The sequence below is a fragment of the Cyrtonyx montezumae genome, unplaced genomic scaffold, assembly GCF_038088225.1.
Source record: "Cyrtonyx montezumae isolate F1298 unplaced genomic scaffold, pur_monq_1.0 scaffold_12, whole genome shotgun sequence".
Lineage (NCBI taxonomy): Eukaryota > Metazoa > Chordata > Aves > Galliformes > Odontophoridae > Cyrtonyx > Cyrtonyx montezumae.
Genome location: NW_027071848.1, coordinates 22,133,036 through 22,152,863, shown reverse-complemented (window position 1 = coordinate 22,152,863; position 19,828 = coordinate 22,133,036). Strand labels below are relative to the sequence as shown.

Sequence of the window (19,828 nt, the reverse complement as noted above, 5' to 3'; positions counted from 1 at the left end):
TCACTCTTCAACCAAGTCCCAAGCTTCAGCACCAGTTTTGCACTCCTTCTCTCTTGAATACTTCTTGGCACAATTATTCATCTCCAAGGAGATATTTAGGGAGTGCTGGCACAATGCTAAGTTTGAAACCTGGAAAAATAAATCACATGGGCTGCAGGACAGTTTGTGGATTTGAATCTGCTTGAACAGAAATTGAACTCAGGCCTGTTGTTTCCTGAGGTGTGCTCTAGCTCCTAACCCAAACACCCACAAGCTAAGTTATGATGTCCAAAAACCATTTTTTCCCTAAAAATGTGAGACCTGCATTTGAAACTTTGGAAGATTAAGACTTGCATTTGGGACATTATGGAAGATGCTCAGAGCTATTTTCCAGACACCCTGCCTATAGCTGCTTATTTTAGTGGAATCTTGAAGTGGTAGAATAGGGAAGTGTGCAACCAAAGAGCTTGGTATTAGACCACAGTGCCCCTTTCAGGCAGTTGGTAAAGAAGTTTCAATGCCTAAATAAGCAACTATAACAAGTAACCTACTTAAAATGCTACATGGGTATTACCCACTATAATATTCCATGGTATACCCTTGGGTCACATTCCTCCTTGCAGCTGCAGAGCTTCCTTTGCATGGAAAGAGGGTCATGTATGGTTTGGAGAGAGATCAAATTCCATGTTCTTGTTCCAAAATATGATCGGAATATGACTAAGACACATCAAACCTAGGAGCTAGGCAATTCTTCCCCCTGTTCTAGAAATAAAGTCTTCAACTTTCACATTTATTTGTATTCATAGTCAACGTACAAAGAGATTTCTGCAAGAGACAGTGTATTTGCATTTTCCCATCCATTAGCTTCTGCCTTCTTCACTGCCTGAAACACCGTGATACCAAAACCATGATTTGTGATTGATTTGGGTTAGTGGGGACTGTGTTGGAAGGGAGACTTAGTGCCCATCATGGTAAGCTGAGTAGATATGATAATGATTAGGATAATTTTTGCAACAGAGGCTGAGAGGGTCTTGTGGCTGCTGTGGGCTGTGCCTACGAGTCGTGTTAGGTGTGTTAAGGTGTGTAGGAGCAACAGCTATTGTTCACAGCTGCATGAACAACAGAGACCAGCCTTGGGCAGGATTCAGTTCTTGCTCATCCTTTTCTGCCAGATCTTTTTCTTTTCTTGTCAATTCTGGCAACTTTCCATATCTTTAGTAAAAAGAAAAAGGGGCCCTGGCTGCTTTTCAGTTGCTCTCAGGTGCAAGAGGAGAAAGCTCTACATTCCAGGGAAGGGCATTGAGCCCTTCTGAGTAATTTCTTGACTTCATATCCTTCTCTGTGAGCTGCCCTTCTTCTGTGTGAGAAGAAGGATCCCTGCATGAAAGCCATCAGGAAAGGTCTTTGAAAACTTGAGCAACGTATTGGTACTTTTCAATAAAGAAAAAAAAAACATAAAAAGATTTCATGTTCCTACCTGTCCCTTCAAGAATTCAAAGACTCTCAAAAATGATGGTTAAAAGGACACCTGGAGGTTATCTAGTCCAAATTCCTCTTCACAGCAGGGCTGTTGCCAACACCAGATCAAGTCAGATGTGTCCATTGGTCTGCGTCTCCATCTCCCTGTAATATGTATTAAAGTCAAATGTAAGCTTTTTTCCTTCTCCACGACTTCAACATTTTAATATATCCACCACCAGTGTTTTTCCAAGTTTCCCCAGCTTTCTGCCACTCCTGTGCTTTTTCTGCAGATACACTGTATATTTGCTTGCACAATTTTTCCCATTACAGTCAGAGCTGCCTAAGAACTGATGCCTTTGTTACTTGAAAGAGACCAGACACTGTAAGTGTATGCTAGAGCATATTCACCAAATCTTTAGTGAAAGCATTTTTTTGGACAGACATTTATGACAGTAGGATAGTTTATTCTCTTTTTCTGCATTCCTTAATAAACAGAGTTAAGCAAAATTGTTTATATCTTGCCCTGAACCTTGGAGGCTTTGTACAAAAAATCTTTCCTCCTACATCTTTAATAGTTTATAGAGAACATGAAGACATGAATAACATATTAACCACTACCTCAACTGACCCTACTTCAGGGAAATCACTAAGAATGCAAACCTATACCTATTTTATCTCAGAAACGAAATTTAGACAAAGCTGCATCTCTCTTCTTTTTCCAGCTCACTATGACTGTTTAACCTGTTCTGTTCTTTGTATTAGCTCTACTTTTTATCTGACTACATACTGAGCAAATTCAGCTCACTGATCTATTAGAAAATGAGTTCTTTAAAAAAAAAAAAAAAAGCACAACTTACCTCTCAAGTTGAATAAGTTCAGTACAGGGGCAGAAGAGTGTGGGAGCCACGTCAACAGAAGAGTACGTATATGGAGAGAGGCAAGTGGAAGGGAAAACTGGGAGCAAGGCAGTCCCTCTAGCTGGCAGAGATGTTAGTCTGGTTCAGCTGCTTTGTCTAATGATATTACCCAGTAGATGGCTCAGTGACAGCTTTTAACTCTCAACAAAATTCCTTAATCTTAACCTTCTTCATAAGTATAAAACAACATTTGTTAAGCTGAGTTAGTGAACCTATATTAAATATGCATTTTATTTCCCTTTTCTGTTTGTTTGTTTGTTTCCTGTTACTGTTATGCAGTTCCAGCCTCAAAACTTCCTCATAGCTTTCATAGGAAGAATAGTTGCCTCTGGAAATACCTGTGAGGAAAATTTTCTTCTCAGGAAAAGTGGTGAGGTGTTGGAACAGACCGTCCAGGGAGGTGGTGGAGTCACTGTCCCTGGAAGCGTTCAAGAAACATACAGATATGACACTGAGGGAATATGGTCTGTAGCTGTCAGAGGCATGGGCTGACTATTGGACTGGATGATCTTATTGGTCTTTGCAACCTTAAAGATTCTATGGTTCTATGATTCTATAATTCAATTTCAGAAGGAGACTCTGGATCCTACGAGGCTACTGCAAGTCTCAGTATCACAGCATTTCACAGTTCTGCCAAGGAATTCCAGGTGCCAAGGAGTTCCAAACAAAGTGGAAGATATTTTAAGCTTCTTCTTTCAATCTTCAAATTAAATATTTTTCATGAGCTTTCTTCAAGAAATAACAACATGCTTGGAGACCTCTTTTGGCAAGCATACTTCTTGGTGCTGCAACAGAGAGTGCATTAAGCTGCTGGTTGCACACACAGAACATGAACTATGGGCTAGGTTTGATTGTCACAGCAATATGTTATGATGAAATATCCAAGCTAATTCTGGGTACAGTTATTTAGTCTACTTCATCTAATACAACTCAGTAGTAACAAAGATATATTGCTTCCAGTACTCTAGTGAATTTATTCAAATATATATGACATTGTTGATACGTTATTGTGACAAATGAATACTGCTGTCTCATTTTGATAAATAAGTACTCATTCTGAAAAACAGGAATGATAAAAATCCTTTTCTCCCTTGGGAATGGAAACTTTTTCTTTTTTTTTTTTTTTTGCTAGCATTCTGGGTATAGAAACCAAGAATTAATTGCAGACAAGAAATTCTGGGAAAAGCTATGTTTAAAATTCTCATGTAATAAACTCACGAGCCATGTTCAAAGAAAGGAAAGGAAAATAGGGTGAAAGATGATTGTTCTGACATTTATGGCATTACACAGATTCTCAGAGGTTCTTCAACACAATGGTCACAACAACGCCCAGCAACCCTATATGTTTGGGGAGGAGTGATTGGAAAGCTGCCTGGTGGAAAGGGACCTTGGTACCATCCCTGGTATCCCCCAGGGCTCATTACTGGGGCTGCTTCTATTTAACATCCTTATTAATGATCTTGATGAGAGGATTGAGTGAAGCCTCGGTAAGTTTGCAGATGACACCAAGTTGGGAGGGAGCGTTGATCTGTCTGAGGTGAGAAGGGCACTACAGAGGGACCTGGATAGATTGGATTGATGGGTGAAGGTAAACAGCATGAGTTTCAATGGAGTCAAGTATTGGGTTCTGCATTTTGATCACAACAACCCCAGACAACCCTACAGGCTTGGGGAGGAGTGGGTGAAAAGCTGCCTAATGGAAAGGGACCTTGGTGTGCTGATGGACAGTTTGATGAATATCAGCCAGCAGTGTGCCCAGATGGACAAGAAGACCAATGGCATCCTGTCTTGTATCAGGAATGGTGTGTTGAGCAGGACCGTACTCAGCACTGGTGAGGCCTCACCTCACATACTGTGTTCAGTTTGGGGCAGCTCAATACAGAAAGGACATTGAGGTGCCAGAGCAGGTCCAAAGAAGGGCAGCTAGGCTGGTGAAGGGCTTGGAGAATATGTCCTATGAAAAACAACTGAAGGAACTGGGGCTGTTTAGTCTGGGGAAGAGGAGGCTGAGGGAAGATCCTATTGCTCTCTTCCTATATCTGAAAAGTGCTTACAGCGAGAGTGAGGTTGGTATCTTCCCACTGGGGACAGGTGACAGTACGAGGGGAAATGGCCTTAAGATGTGCCAGGGTAAGTTTAGGTTGGATATCAGGAAGCAGTTCTTTACAGAAAGGGTTGTTAAGCACTGGAATGGGCTCCACAGGGAGGTGGTTGATTCATCATCCCTGGATTTGTTTAAAAACTGTTTGGATGTGGTGCTCAGGGACATGATTTTGTGGAGGGTTCTTAGAGTTAGGGTAGTATGGTTAGGTAGTGAACTAATTTAAAGATCATCAAGTGGACTTAATGATCTTTAAGGTCTTTTCCAACCTGAGTGATTCTATGATTCTATGATTCTATGAGTCAATGCTCCCATGCCTTGCTGAAGGACTTCAACTACATTAAATGATATTCCTGCAAAAGCACTCAAAGTATTTCTTCTTATCTGGTCCCAAACCACTCATCTACATGAATGCTTTTAGGTAAAAGGAAATGACAGAAACAACAACGTTCTTTTCTTTTGATTGGAGATATTTATTTATTTTGTTTGTTGTATGATAGTCCAGATGTGGATATAAACAGTTATGTGTGTCATGGTTTTATGATTTTTGGTACTGGTATTCCACATCATAACATCATGTAGTGCATTTAGAGTTAAAGAGTTAATGCTCCAGCTCCGTGGATCATCAATAGTTCCAGGTATACCTGTCTCAGAAGAGAAGAAGAACTCCATTCCCCAGAGGACTTTGCGATGCTTTGCGTTCTTACGTGTTTACGCTCAGAGGGAAAGATAAAAACTGTCTGCGGTCACGGGACATTTTCTTTCCTTTGGGATCGACTCAGCAGTGGGTGCTCGCTGCCGTCCGCCTTCAGCGTTAGCGTAAGGCCTTCGGTTTATCGGACACTCTCTCTTGCTCATTTTATTTGATTTATTAGCTTTAATTCCAATTATATTGTATTATATTGTGTTATTTTGCTTTCTGATATCTTACTTAGTAAATAAGCTTTCCTCCTCAGATCGTTGCCGCTGTTTTGTTCCTAGGCCCATCTCCCTTTTCCCTTTTCCCTTTCCCCCTTCCCTTTTCCTGGGGCGTGGGTCCGTGGGTCCCCCGCACCAATCGTCACGGAACCGGGCCGAACCTGCCCGTAAACCGTTGACATTTTTGGCGCCCAACATGGGGCAAAACCAGCTGCCTTAGCCGAGCAGAGACATACTTTTAGAGTGAATCTCTGTCTCTCGTTAGCAGGCTTATCTGTACTGCAGGTGCTGTACGGCCAAACACGACCTTGAAGTCTGGGCGTACTGCCAGTTGTCCTGGGATATTTGTAAACTTTTTGGGTACTGCCAGCTAGTTTTAGAAGAAAAAAAAAAAATGCTTTCTCTTTTTAAACTGGTCTTAAAGGGACTGCATTTCATCGGTTTTTCCCTTGTAATGCTCAGAACGTACTGGGACTTAATTAAGTTTGCCAGTCTGATCCATGGAGCTTGGTCTCTGTATGATAAACTAAAAACACTGATGGAAATACCTACCTGGCTTTTGTATATGATGTGGCATTCAGTTCCAGAGGGAGTAACTCCAGATGAAGTTGCTAACTCTATGGAACTTGTGATTTTTAAACAGACTCCTGGCCTCTCCTTTGAATTCATTATGCGTTTTCTGAATGCCCATCCAATGCTTGTTATGATTGTGGTGTCAGTCTCCCTGAATGTACTTTTACTCAGTATTTGTATTTATAATATTTTGAGAAAACCCTCTCCAGAGCCAGAGAATACTGACTGGCAGGGAGTTTGGAGGGACTTAGGAGAGACTTTAGAGAAATGGGCATCACCGGTGTCATGGAACTTTTCTCCTGAACACCTGCAAGATCCTGAGAACTTAAGCAGATATTTGAGACAGGGATGTTGCGGCTCAAACAGATCTGAGGAGGCCCAAATTATTTGGGGTCTGGCTTATGCTTACCGGGCCTTATTCAATACTATCCCAGAGAGGCATAGAGTTTCTGAAATAGAGCAAGAGAGTCTCCGAGCCGAAAGGGACAGTATCCTGATCCAGAAAGAGAGTCTTTTAACTGACAATCAGACTCTCCAGTCCAATCTAGACGCCCTCCAATCCGAGCGAGACACCCTCCAGACCGAGAAAGACACCCTCCAGTTTCAACAAGAAGTCCTCCAGGCCGAGAGAGACACCCTCCAGGCCGAGAGAGACACCCTCCAGACTGAGAGAGATGCCCTCCAGACTGAGAAAGACACCCTCCAGTCTCAACAAGAAGCCCTCCAGACCGAGAGAGGCGCCCTTCAACCTGAAAGAGACACCCTCCAGTTTGAGCGAGACACCCTCCTGTCTGAACGGTACTCCTTCAGAACTGAGCGAGGTACCTACCAGCCACAATAGCCCCTGCCCCCCAGCCAGGTGGGGGAAAGGGATAATAGAGTGTATTGGACTGTGTGGATTCGATGGCCTGGCACATCAGAACCACAAAAATATAAGGCCCTGGTGGACACTGGTGCACAGTGCACTCTAATGCCCTCGAGTCACCAAGGGACAGACTTAATCTATATTTCTGGGGTGACTGGGGGTTCCCAAGAGTTAACCATGTTGGAGGCTGAAATAAGCCTCACTGGTAAAGACTGGCAAAAACATCCTATTGTGACTGGCCCAGGGGCTCCATGTATACTTGGTATTGATTACCTCAAAAGGGGATATTTTAAGGATCCCAAAGGGTATCGATGGGCCTTTGGAATAGCTGCTGTGGACGCAGACAATGTTAAGCAGCTGTCTGCTTTGCCTGGCCTATCAGAAGATCTGTCTGTTGTGGGGTTGCTCCAAGTGGAGGAGCAACAGGTACCGATTGCTACAAAAACAGTGCACAGACGGCAGTACCGCACCAACAGGGATTCCTTGCTCCCCATTCATAACCTGATTCGTCAGCTAGAGAGCCAGGGAGTGATCAGCAAAACTCACTCACCTTTTAACAGCCCCATATGGCCGGTGCGTAAAGCCAGTGGAGAATGGAGGCTGACGGTAGATTACCGTGGCCTGAATGAAGTCACACCCCCACTGAGTGCTGCTGTGCCGGACATGCTACAACTCCAGTACGAACTGGAGTCAAAAGCAGCCAAGTGGTATGCCACCATTGACATTGCTAATGCCTTCTTCTCAATTCCTTTGGCCACAGAATGCAGGCCACAGTTTGCCTTCACCTGGAGGGGCGTTCAATACACCTGGAACCGTTTGCCCCAGGGGTGGAAGCACAGCCCAACCATTTGTCATGGATTGGTCCAAACTGCATTGGAACAGGGTGGTGCTCCTGAGCACTTACAATACATTGATGATATCATTGTGGGGGGCAATACAGCAGGAGAAGTTTTTGAGAAAGGAGAGAGAATAATCCAGATCCTTCTGCGAGCTGGCTTTGCTATCAAGCGAAGCAAAGTGAAAGGGCCTGCACAGGAAATTCAGTTCCTAGGTATAAAGTGGCAAGATGGACGTCGTCACATCCCAACAGATGTGATTAACAAAATCACTGCCATGTCTCCACCCACAAGTAAGACAGAGACCCAAGCTTTTTTGGGTGTAGTGGGCTTTTGGAGAATGCATGTTCCAAACTACAGTCTCATTGTGAGCCCTCTCTATCGGGTGACGCGGAAGAAGAATGATTTTGTGTGGGGCCCTGAGCAGCAGCAGGCTTTCGAGCAAATTAAGCAGGAGATAGCCCGTGCCGTGGCCCTGGGGCCAGTGCGGACGGGACAGGATGTAAAGAACATCCTCTACACTGCTGCTGGAAAGGAAGGTCCCACTTGGAGTTTGTGGCAAAGAGCTCCTGGAGAGACCCGAGGCCGACCCCTTGGATTCTGGAGTCGGGCGTACAGGGGGTCTGAGGAGCGCTACACTCCAACTGAGAAGGAGATCTTAGCCGCGTACGAGGGGGTTCGAGCTGCTTCCGAAGTAATCGGTACTGAAACGCAGCTCCTTCTGGCACCTCGATTGCCAGTGCTGAACTGGATGTTCAAAGGAAAGGTTCCCTCCACCCATCATGCTACTGATGCCACTTGGAGCAAGTGGATTGCGCTGATTACACAGCGAGCTCGGATGGGGAACCTCAGTCATCCAGGAATCCTAGAAGTGATCATGGACTGGCCTGAAGGTAAAAAGTTTGGAACAACACCAGCAGAGGAGGTATCACGTGCCAAAGAGGCCCCACCATATAATGAACTACCAGACAATGAAAAGAGATACGCCCTGTTCACAGATGGATCCTGTCGCATTGTGGGTAAGCACCGCAGATGGAAATCTGCTGTGTGGAGCCCCACACGACGAGTTGCTGAGGCCACTGAAGGAAAAGGAGAATCAAGTCAATTTGCAGAGGTAAAGGCTGTCCAGCTGGCCTTAGATATTGCTGAACGAGAGAGGTGGCCAGTGCTTTATCTTTACACTGACTCATGGATGGTGGCAAATGCTTTATGGGGGTGGTTACAGCAATGGGAACAAAATGGTTGGCAACGGAGGGGTAAACCTATTTGGGCTGCTGAACTGTGGAGAGACATTGCTGCCCGAATAAAGAATATGGCTGTAAAGGTGCGCCATGTAGATGCTCATGTTCCTAAGAGCCAGGCAACTGAGGAACAACAAAATAACCATCAGGTAGATCGAGCTGCCAAAGTTAAGGTGGCTCAAGCAGACTTGGACTGGCAACACAAGAGTGAATTATTTTTAGCTCGATGGGCCCATGAGACCTCTGGCCATCAAGGAAGAGATGCAACATATAAATGGGCTAGAGACCGAGGGGTGGACTTAACTATGGATGCTATTGCACAGGTTATCCATGACTGTGATACATGCGCCACAATTAAACAAGCTAAGAGAATGAAACCTCTTTGGGGGGAAGGGCGATGGCAAAAGTATAAATATGGGGAGGCGTGGCAGGTTGATTATATCACCTTGCCACGATCTCGCGATGGTAAGCGTTATGTGCTCACCATGGTGGAAGCAACCACTGGGTGGCTTGAGACATATGCAGTACCCCATGCTACCGCCCGAAACACCATCTTAGGGCTCGACAAACAAGTCCTTTGGCGACATGGCACTCCAGAGAGAATTGAGTCCGATAATGGGACTCATTTCAAAAATTCTCCTGTAAATACTTGGGCAAAAGATCATGGCATTGAGTGGATTTATCATATCCCCTATCACGCACCAGCTTCTGGTAAAATTGAAAGGTACAATGGGTTGTTAAAAACCATGTTGAAAGCAATGGGTGGCGGAACATTTAAGCACTGGGAGAAGCATTTGGCAGAAGCCACCTGGTTGGTCAACACTCGAGGATCCATCAATCGCGATGGTCCTGCCCAATCCAGATCTCTACCTACTGTAGAGGGAGATAAGGTCCCTGTAGTACATGTAAAGAACATGTTGGGAAAAACAGTTTGGGTCCTTCCAGCTTCTGGAAAGGGTAAACCTCTCCGTGGAACTGTTTTTGCTCAAGGACCTGGGTCCACTTGGTGGGTGATGCAGAAGAATGGGGATGTTCAATGTGTACCACAAGGGAATTTGATGTTGGGGGAGTGCGGTCGTTAATTCCATGTATATACATATATATATGTTGTGTGTATTTAATGCATGTTAATCATTGTTCTTCTATACGTATATATCAAACATGATGTAGTGATGTGGAATAAGGGGTGGAATGTCATGGTTTTATGATTTTTGGTACTGGTATTCCACATCATAACATCATGTAGTGCATTTAGAGTTAAAGAGTTAATGCTCCAGCTCCGTGGATCATCAATAGTTCCAGGTATACCTGTCTCAGAAGAGAAGAAGAACTCCATTCCCCAGAGGACTTTGCGATGCTTTGCGTTCTTACGTGTTTACGCTCAGAGGGAAAGATAAAAACTGTCTGCGGTCACGGGACATTTTCTTTCCTTTGGGATCGACTCAGCAGTGGGTGCTTGCTGCCGTCCGCCTTCAGCGTTAGCGTAAGGCCTTCGGTTTATCGGACACTCTCTCTTGCTCATTTTATTTGATTTATTAGCTTTAATTCCAATTATATTGTATTATATTGTGTTATTTTGCTTTCTGATATCTTACTTAGTAAATAAGCTTTCCTCCTCAGATCGTTGCCGCTGTTTTGTTCCTAGGCCCATCTCCCTTTTCCCTTTTCCCTTTCCCCCTTCCCTTTTCCTGGGGCGTGGGTCCGTGGGTCCCCCGCACCAATCGTCACGGAACCGGGCCGAACCTGCCCGTAAACCGTTGACATATGTGCCACTTAGCATATGCAGCTGTGTTTATATTAGCAGACAAGCCATTCTCTGTTCTTTACTTCTTGCATATAGTGTAGATATGAATTTCACTCCCAGGAGAACTGAGCTGTGAATCTCAGAAACTGAACTCAGTAATGGAAATGAAAAGTGTTAGGAGCAGACTGGCCACCTCTCAGTGCAGAAAGTTCATCCTCTTTGAGTGAGCTTGGATTTGCTTTCAGGTGGTATATTTGTGAACAGCTTTGGAAGCCTGAATATTCACAAAAGTGACTGACCAAGCAAGAAAATACTGATGAAAGTGAATTTGCTGATCCTGAAACTGTGCCTCAAACACTTGATACTTGGTGAGATGCTCTTCTAAGTCAGGGGAAAGAAACAGCACTGATGAACCTACAGGAGCAGTGGTGATGAAGCAGCATACCTCAGCTTTCCAAGGTCCTCTCAGCAATCTTAAAGAATCCCCAGGCCAATTACGGAGATTTGCACTGGATTAATTTTATTTTTAAGCTGCTAAAAATAAGCCAGGGACAACACTTTCTATAGATATCACCCAAAATATAAAATGCAGGTGTACTTATTTAAATTGTAGCTGTGTTTATCAGCTCAACTGGATATTTACTGAAAAAATCCTAAAATATCAGATATAGCTAATCACATACCCAGAAATTACCTGTATATGATGTGTCCCGAGAGAGAGAGCTGTAATTATCTGATACTGGAGAAATGCACCACTTCCTATGAACAGAATATTAACACTGAAGAATTTTTGACTGAAGGAAATACTGAAGTGTTCCATACACAAAAAGTTTCCCAACAGTAAATGGCCCTGAATGGCTCTTGAAACAGCCTATTTGACCCAGTTATCTTAAATAGAGATCTGAGAAGGTGGGGAAAATCTGCTTCATAAGGTTCCTTTCTGTTAACTATGAGAGAAGCTTGTGCAATCAACTTAGCCTAAGTGTCAGTAAACCAATGCTAATCGAAGTCCCAAAGCTTTTAAAAAATCAATAAATATTAAATCTTCACATATTCCATCTCATTAAGAAATATGATCAACTTGGTTGACAGCTATATCCCCTTGCCATTACACTGAAGACAAACCCTTCATTTAATATATAACATATCCTATTCTCAGCAAGTTCCTTCTGCAGTATGATTCAGTGACATACTGGAGACTGATAGAAATTAGCTTACAACCAAAGCCAAAATAAAAATTAATGAAAAATAACAATGAAAAAAATCCCACAAGAGCAATGAAGGAGACATGGTTATGATGATAGGTATAATTCAGATTTTCTAAGGTTAGCTGAAAAAATCTTTCGAGACTTGAAATTAATATCCTTTCTTCTTCTTCTTTTTTTTTTTTTTAATTGAAAGAGAGGGTTTTCTCACACAAAATACGTATTGTTCTTTGGAAATCTGAGAGCCTAACAATGAAAGCATGGAACGAATTGTTGGCCAAGAATCCAGTATTTTGGGGTACGAGTTACTGCTGTTCCTTAGTGGTGCTACAGAACATATGCCTTGTGTCTTTATTCTTTTCCATTTCCAGGTACACATTACATTTCCCAAAATGTGCCTTTGGCCATAAAATCCTTCTTGAACCATTTTCCTCTTCAAAATGAGAAACTGGGAAATACTGCCTAGCTCAAAGCAAAACAAATAAATAAATAAATAAAGAATGACATCGTTCACATAAATAATCTCTGTAATGTTTAACAATGGATTTTCTCTCAGCTGAAATATTTGAGATATTATTTTCCTTGAAAAGTCAAGATTTCTTATTTGACATAAAAAGCCATTTTCCCACCACCAGTAACTTTTATCCTGTTCCCACAGTGCTATTTTATTCCAACTCTATCATTTCTAGGTGCCAACTTTACTATCTTGCTTTTGCTATAAATGATGACTTCACAAGGACCTGTCTCAGGGAACCATTTAGGTACCTCAGGATTTTGGCTTTTATGAACTTTCCAAATTAGGTATTATTGGAAGAAAACATGAAATCAAATCTGATTGTAACTTAACAACCTAAAAGACAAGAGATGAAATTTTATAAAACTCTAGAAATGGAAGAATGCTGGTTTATTACATATTTCTGTAGTTTCTTCAGTGATATATCTTACCCTGTGCAAAACTTCATTATTAGCCTAAGGTAGTTAAGAAATAATTTCATCAGCGAAAACCAAGAAGTTACCTACATGACGACCCATTGCCAAGCTATTGGAGAAGTCAAATCCTGTGGTGGCTGTGTTACTAATACGTATAACATTCCCTTTTTAGAAGAGACAGTTCTCAGATTGTTGTGTGATATATGACATCAGTGAAAAGTGCTTGTCTAATTAGTAATTAAATTTAGACCACAGTGCCTCAGAGTCTCCACAGCATGCCTGCTGCATGAAAATATCCCCTCAAAAGATGGCTTTGTCTCATGTCTATTTATGCTGTGATTATCAAGAATAAAACTCTTCAGGCAGGTGTTTTTGTCTTGTGACAAAGAGTTGATAGCCTTGTGAAGTGAAGTATTTTTTTACGGTCACATAACTCATGCAAACCTACACGGCAAGATGACTTTGTGGTTGTGCACACAGAAAAATGCAGATGGACTCCCGCGATGCCCTTACTTCAACAATTCTACAATTAAATCACATGCTGTTGAGAACTAGGAATATGCTGAAACTAGCAGACCCACCTGCAAGGCTGTTAGTGCTGTACTCCACAATCAGCACCTCAGATAATATCAGGGATCTGGAACAACACACATTAAATATGACATTTGAAAGTAATACAACCCATTATGGCAGACAGTGCTGGCTTTGAAAGGGGCTTGACAGCTACTAAAGTGATCAAAGTTGCTTTGATATGGCTCATTTTAGCTTACACAGCTGACTTCTTTTATAGATGCAGAAGTGATGAGAATAGTGGTCTCTTTTGTGTCTTCCTGAGGGAGGGATCAACAAACAGCAATAGCTCATGCAAGCAACACAGTGATGCAGCATTTCCATTTTTCTGTATTCTTAACTCAAACTGAATGAAAGAACAAATAGTTGCAAAATAAGTGTAACTGAGTGTCCTTTTTTTCTTCTAATCACTGATATTTTTACTAAAATGCTATGAGTATGAGTATCATGTGTCAAACAGTAACCCTTCAGCAGATTAATTGCCAGCATGTTTTGCTCTTGCACCAGGGAAATGTGTGTGCCATTCTGAAATCTTACAGCACAGGTGAGCTCGACTGGAAAGGAATGGGATTTTTACATCAGTAAGAAGTAATTTATGAATGTATTATGTTTTCATTGTTTTTGTGAAGCATCGTAACGGAGTTATATCTTCCCTGCCAACTACACAGAATGGTTATAAGTCAAATCTATCCTACAAATGTTTCTTACAGAAGATATAACATAGTCGGACTGACAAAGATGTTAAAACAACAGTTGAAATTTTTAATATTGATGAAAGAGAAAGCCATTTCCTACTACACAGAGACAATGCCTAATGTTCTACCAGTGTTAAATAACTTATATGTCTGTATATGACTTCCCTCACTCAATACTAGACATTTGTGGATGAAATGGCACATTTGAAATTCACAGCAGGAATTACCAGTTTAAGGCAATGGAGTATGGCAGCCGCATCAGCCCAGATTCCCTGAGTGCTTTGGAAAATATCTGAATTAATTTGAGACTTTTCAAATGTTAACTAGAATTTTCCTTTCTTTTCTTTTCATGACTTTTAGTGTGCTGTTCACAAAGACACAGGAAATTAATGGTGATGATATTGGTAACAGCTGCTGTTCAGGTGGAGAGAGTGCAGGCTAGCAGGTTGTCTCTGGACCCAACACCAGGATGCTAAAGCTATCCCACTGGTAACCCAAAGGCAGGGAAGGAGCAGAGGATGAGATAAACCACTGCAGGATTCAGAGAGCTACACTGGGGGGCTCTTGGCTCCTTCCAGACAGTTCAGATCCCAGGCTCTCTGAGCATCCCCACCCCCAAAATGCTCCACTGAGAAAACCAGGGTTGTGAGAGAGGCCTGGAAGGGAAGGAAGCCAGAAATAAAAAAATTTACAGCTGATTCTTGGCTCTACTTCTGTTTTTGCTTCTTCCTGGAGTGAACTTGAGGCAGGCCTACTTTTAAGGGATGAATAACTGTTTTAATGTGGACTTGGCTGGCAGAGACCTAGACTTCTGACTAAGTGAACAGATCATTCTATGAAATTATATTCAGCGAACCAACTATTTTCCATGATTTTTTTTTCAGTCTTTTTATTTTTTTTATAATTCTTCCACGAAAAACCAAAGATTAAAATTATTTGGAGCAAGTAATTTTTGTCTTTCTCGATTCTCTACATCTTTTCTCTGTGGAAAGAATACAGATAAGAGAAGATCAGATATGGCCTTTGGGGTTCTCTTTGTTCTGCTTTCTAAGATACGGCTACATGAAGCAAGCTGAATCAAAGTGAGCAGAAAGGGAATAAGGAGTCATTTTCTATCTGAATACCATCCGGAAAAGGTCAGAACAGCCTTCTGAATGGCCATATCATCATCAAACACAGTGCTGTTCCCCACCTTACTTCAGATGTTCAGTGACCTTTTACTGTTTGACTCTTGCACTCTCTCTCAAGTGTTTCCTATGCCTGCAAGTTTGCTCCAGTATGCGCAAGACTGCTTTCATTTAGCCCATGTACTGTTCTGCCTTAGTTCCACTTCTGTGGAAGATCCTTACCTCTTCTTCTGTCATTTTCTCCCCACTCCACATCACTTGAGCATTGCAGCTTCCCCCCAGGATTTTGCCAGTCTTCAGCTCTTCAGACTTCAGTAACTGCTATTCTTTGCAGACTGTAACCCAGTCCTCCTTCAGCCTTCAGCTGTAAGGAGTATCCTGAGGATGTATCTCTTCTGTCAAGGAGACACCTATATTTTTCTGCAACTGGAAGCAATGAGACAAGCTCCTGTGGCTCTCGAGTCATAGGGCCAAGGCTGTGGATAGCCAAGGTTCAACTTCTGCTTCTAATGGTGTGACTAATTTGATGTCAGCAATGAATGAAAAAGACCATGCATGGAAACTGCAAGGCATCATGTCCATTAACTTCAACAGCTGAACACACTCACATCTTGTACACACAAATTTGTTAGGTATGTGATTTCCTGTTTCCACAAACCCAAAGGGAAGCTCATTTGAGTTTCTTCCCTGCTGCAGGTGGAAAGGATCCCTCAATGGCAGGAAAGAGTGATGATGTCAGTTTAATATTTAGCCAGTGCAGGACTCTAGGATGTGCAGCAGCATCCTGGGAAAGGCAAGGTAACAACCTGAAAGCCAGGACTGCACAGCTGTGTGTGAGTACACACTCACAGTACTAATGTAAGAGCTACTTTACATTGACCCTTACACATTTCTACAAGTGGCTGATAAAAACACAAGCAAATGCATGTAGAGAAGAACTGTGAGTATGCTGACTACCAGGATGGAAGGTTGAGTAGTCCCTTTCTTTAGTAAAGTGAAATAACTGGTACACAAAATAGTCACAGAGACTATACACGGTGGACAACACTCCCTAGCTCCCTAACTGCAATATTCAGAGGTCAATGTTAAATCATCAAAGATTGAAAAATGAGAATGCTGTGGAATGTTCTGCACCAGAAGGTTCTTGTCTGTTATGATCCCAGGCATTCGGGCTCTGTAAAATAAGGAACTCAGACTCTGTAAAAAAGGCACTCAGACTCTGTAACATAGTATTTAAACAGCTGTTTATTAGAGTTTGCACTGGACAGAAAGATGTAATGATACAAATCTTATGCCCTTCTAGATGCTGGAAATCCCCAGTTGTATACCACTGAATGGCCACCCATCCACACAAAGACTGTCACTAGACAAGGTTACATCATTTTTCTTATTTGGGCTGTTACAGGATTTTCTTAGGAAAAAAAGAAAAAAAAAACACCTTTACACATTTCTACCATGGAGCAGAAAAGATATTTGCATGAAAACGTGGTGCGGCACTTTAAGATGGAGGCAGGTTCATGCAGATGGCACAATAGCCAGTTCTGAGGCAGTTCAGTCTGTAGTCTGCTGTTACCATCAGTCAGCTGTCTTTGTCCTGCAGCTGAGGAAGGTGTTCAGAATGACATAGGCCTGAAGTAATGTCATATGCATAGCACAGCACAGACCTGGATCTATGCATGTTTGCTGTTACATGGATCCCTGACTCCTCGATGTGTAATGGTTTTCTGGTTAGAGTCACCACATTCCATACCTTGATCCACACAAACTTGACCTCTCTTAAAAGTTACAAATTGTATTAGTAAGCTGTTTGCCTACTAGAGAGACTGTCATATACAACGTTGTTCTGCAAATAACAATAAACAGGAACAAAAACAAATAATACAAACACTGATTGTGATAATAACAGTAGAATAGCAACAACAGTAGGTTTATGCCCATCAGAGGTGGGCCATTAGAGTCCACCCTCCTCTCCATCTCCTGTAAGACAATGGTGAAACAAATTCTGACACAAAGTCCAGTTCCTCATGTGATGCGGCAGATGAGGAGCTTTGGAGCAGCTGAAGGGCATCTGGCGTTTAGTGTGTGTTGATATACAGCATGGAGTGATGGATAGCAGCAGCGTGAAGTTTCACAAAGAGGTATGAGATAAAACAAATGCAATTTTAAGTACAACATAGGAGATTTGATCCAAAGCATTACCGCAGCCATTAGGTCTGCACAGTGACTGCTATCTTCCCCCCACTATGCTCAGCTGGATTAAAGGTCTTCTGTCACCTGTTTCCCTTGACATGTTTGGCTGATTCATCTGAGAACAAGGCACATTGCCTCTTCTCAGAGGTGATATGTTCAGATGGTGGGGCTTTCTGAGCCCAATTAATGTCTTAATGTTAACTTGAATTCCATTTCACAGTCCTATTTGGGCTACTTTTTCCTGAAAGGAACTGATTTTCTGGAGATCTAGTTGTGCCAGCATGGAAATATATCAGGCCCATCTCACAATATGGCATTGTTGTACTTTCCACGGGTTAGTTCTGCAGTTTTTCTCTCTCACAGTGTGCACAACACTTCTACATGCCTCCGGACTTCCAGCTCACTAGGTGCAGTCAGCAGAGTATCACCAGCCTAATGGAGCAGCCCATGTTTTTGGAGACAGGCTACCCTCCTCCAAGGGTTGAGCCTAAGTCCTCCAACAAGGCATGGGGCTGTGCCCGTCTCTCCAGGGCGATACCAATGGCCTTCCCAGGAGAAGGAAGACTGGCCTTGGGACTCTACAGCACTATAGATGCCAACGGAGGCATTTTCAGAGTTGCTGACAGCAAGCCGAGTGCTAAGTCCAGCATCTGGCCACTCTAGCAGGGTGACACTACCCAGAGCAACTGCAGCCCCGTGGGGGTAGATATATCTCCAAAGCTGGTTACTGATGTTCCCACACCAGTACCCTGAAAGTTCCTTTACAGGCCAAATAGGACTATTAAAGGCAAATGCATCCACTGTTTGACAGTCTGAGAAGAGCACAGTCAGATGAGTCAGCCAACAGATTCAGCAGTTTGTGCAGAAGTATGTACTTGGTCTGACTGGGATCGAGTTCACTTTTCCCACAGCTGCCCAATATAGTGCTGTGCTTTGCACTTACAGCTAGAACAAGTTGGCACCAATATTTTGGCTATTACTGAGCAGTTCTAGCACAGCACCAAAGCTGACTCTCCAACTCCCAGCCCTAACAAATGTGAGTAGGCTGGGTTGTGAGAGGTGGGGACGGGAGACTGCAAGAACAGCTGATCTAACTGACCAAAGGGATATTCCATACCATATGACATGACACTCAGCAATAAAAGCTGTGGTGGGAGAAGGAGAAGTGGGGAGAGTCTTTTCATCATAATGTCTGTCCTTTTGAACAACCGCTGCTCATATTGAGGTCTTGTGTCCCGGGAAGTGGCTGAGCTCATCACTGCTGATAGGAAGTCAAAAAGAATTGTTTTCTCCTTTTTCTTCTGCAATTGAACTTCTTGTTATATCAGTCCGTGATCCATTTTTCATTATATTTTCTTCCTCTCTTCTTTTGAGGAGGAAGAGTGGGAAAGCACCATGCTGGAGCACATCTGTCTAGTGAGGTGAAACTACTATAGGGCTTTCTTTGAGATGTCTTTGATAATTTCTTGGGTTTCTGGAGATTAGTATAAAGCAGTTGACACCATCCTGCACAGCATCCTTGTCTCTAAATTGGAGAGATGGATATGATGGATGGACCAGATGATGAGTAAGGAATTGTCTGAATGGTTGCACTGAAGAGTTGCAGTCAGTGGTTCGATGTCCAGATGGAACTCAGCAACAGGTGGTATTCCTCAGGAGTTGGTACAAGTACCAGAACTTTTTAACATCTCTGTCAGTGACGAGGACAGTTGGACTGGGAGCACCTTCACCATGTTTGTAGTAGATGGCATCTAGCTGTGTGGCACAGTTGACATACTGGAGGGAAGGGGTGACCTTGAAGGCTTGAGAGTTTCATGTGTTCCATGTGAAACTCAAGAAGTTAAACAAGGCCAAGTGCGTGGTCCTGCACCTGGGTCAGGTCTATCTCAAACATCAATATAGTCTGGGTGATGATTGGATTGAGAGAAGCCATGCAAAGAAATGTTTGATGAAAAACTCAACATGAATTGTCAGTGCCTGATGGCAGTCCAGAGTCCCAGCCATATCCTGGGCTGCACCCAATCTATTCCACTCTCTTGAGGCCCCACTGGCAGTACTGAATTCAGCTCTGGGATACCCAACATAAGAAGGACATGTACATGCTAGATAGAGCTGGGAGAAGGGCCATGAGGATGCACAGAGGGCTGAAGCACAGTGAAGACAGGTTGAGAGAGTTGGGTTTGTTCAGTCTGGGGAAGAGAAGGCTTCATGGAGACCTCAGCACAGGAAGTTCCGCACAAATGTGTGTGGGAACTTCATCACAGTGCAGGTGATGGAGCACTGAAACAGGCTGCCCAGAAAGGTCATGGAATCTCCTTCTCTGGAGATGTTCAAGACCTGACTGGACACCTACCTGTGCAACCTGGATGAAGGAGCTGCTTTGGCAGGGACTCAATGATCTCTAGATGTCCCTTCCAACCCCTACAGTTCTGTGATTCTGTCGTTCTGTGATTCCAGTACCCAGTGGGGGCCTGTA

General features: G+C 43.0%; 1 protein-coding gene and 1 long non-coding RNA gene across 2 annotated transcripts in view; both read right to left on the bottom strand.

The window, feature by feature from the left end:
• Positions 1-19,828, bottom strand: part of NHLRC3 (NHL repeat containing 3) — a 181,247-nt gene that overhangs the window by 104,013 nt on the left and 57,406 nt on the right. The gene's annotated exons all lie outside the window — the stretch shown is intronic.
• LOC136044835 (uncharacterized) lies at positions 1,197-2,406 on the bottom strand. The gene is made up of 3 exons (XR_010621855.1): positions 2,298-2,406; positions 1,457-1,602; positions 1,197-1,356 (listed from the first exon to the last, which is right to left on the bottom strand). It is a non-coding gene; the product is annotated as an uncharacterized LOC136044835 (long non-coding RNA).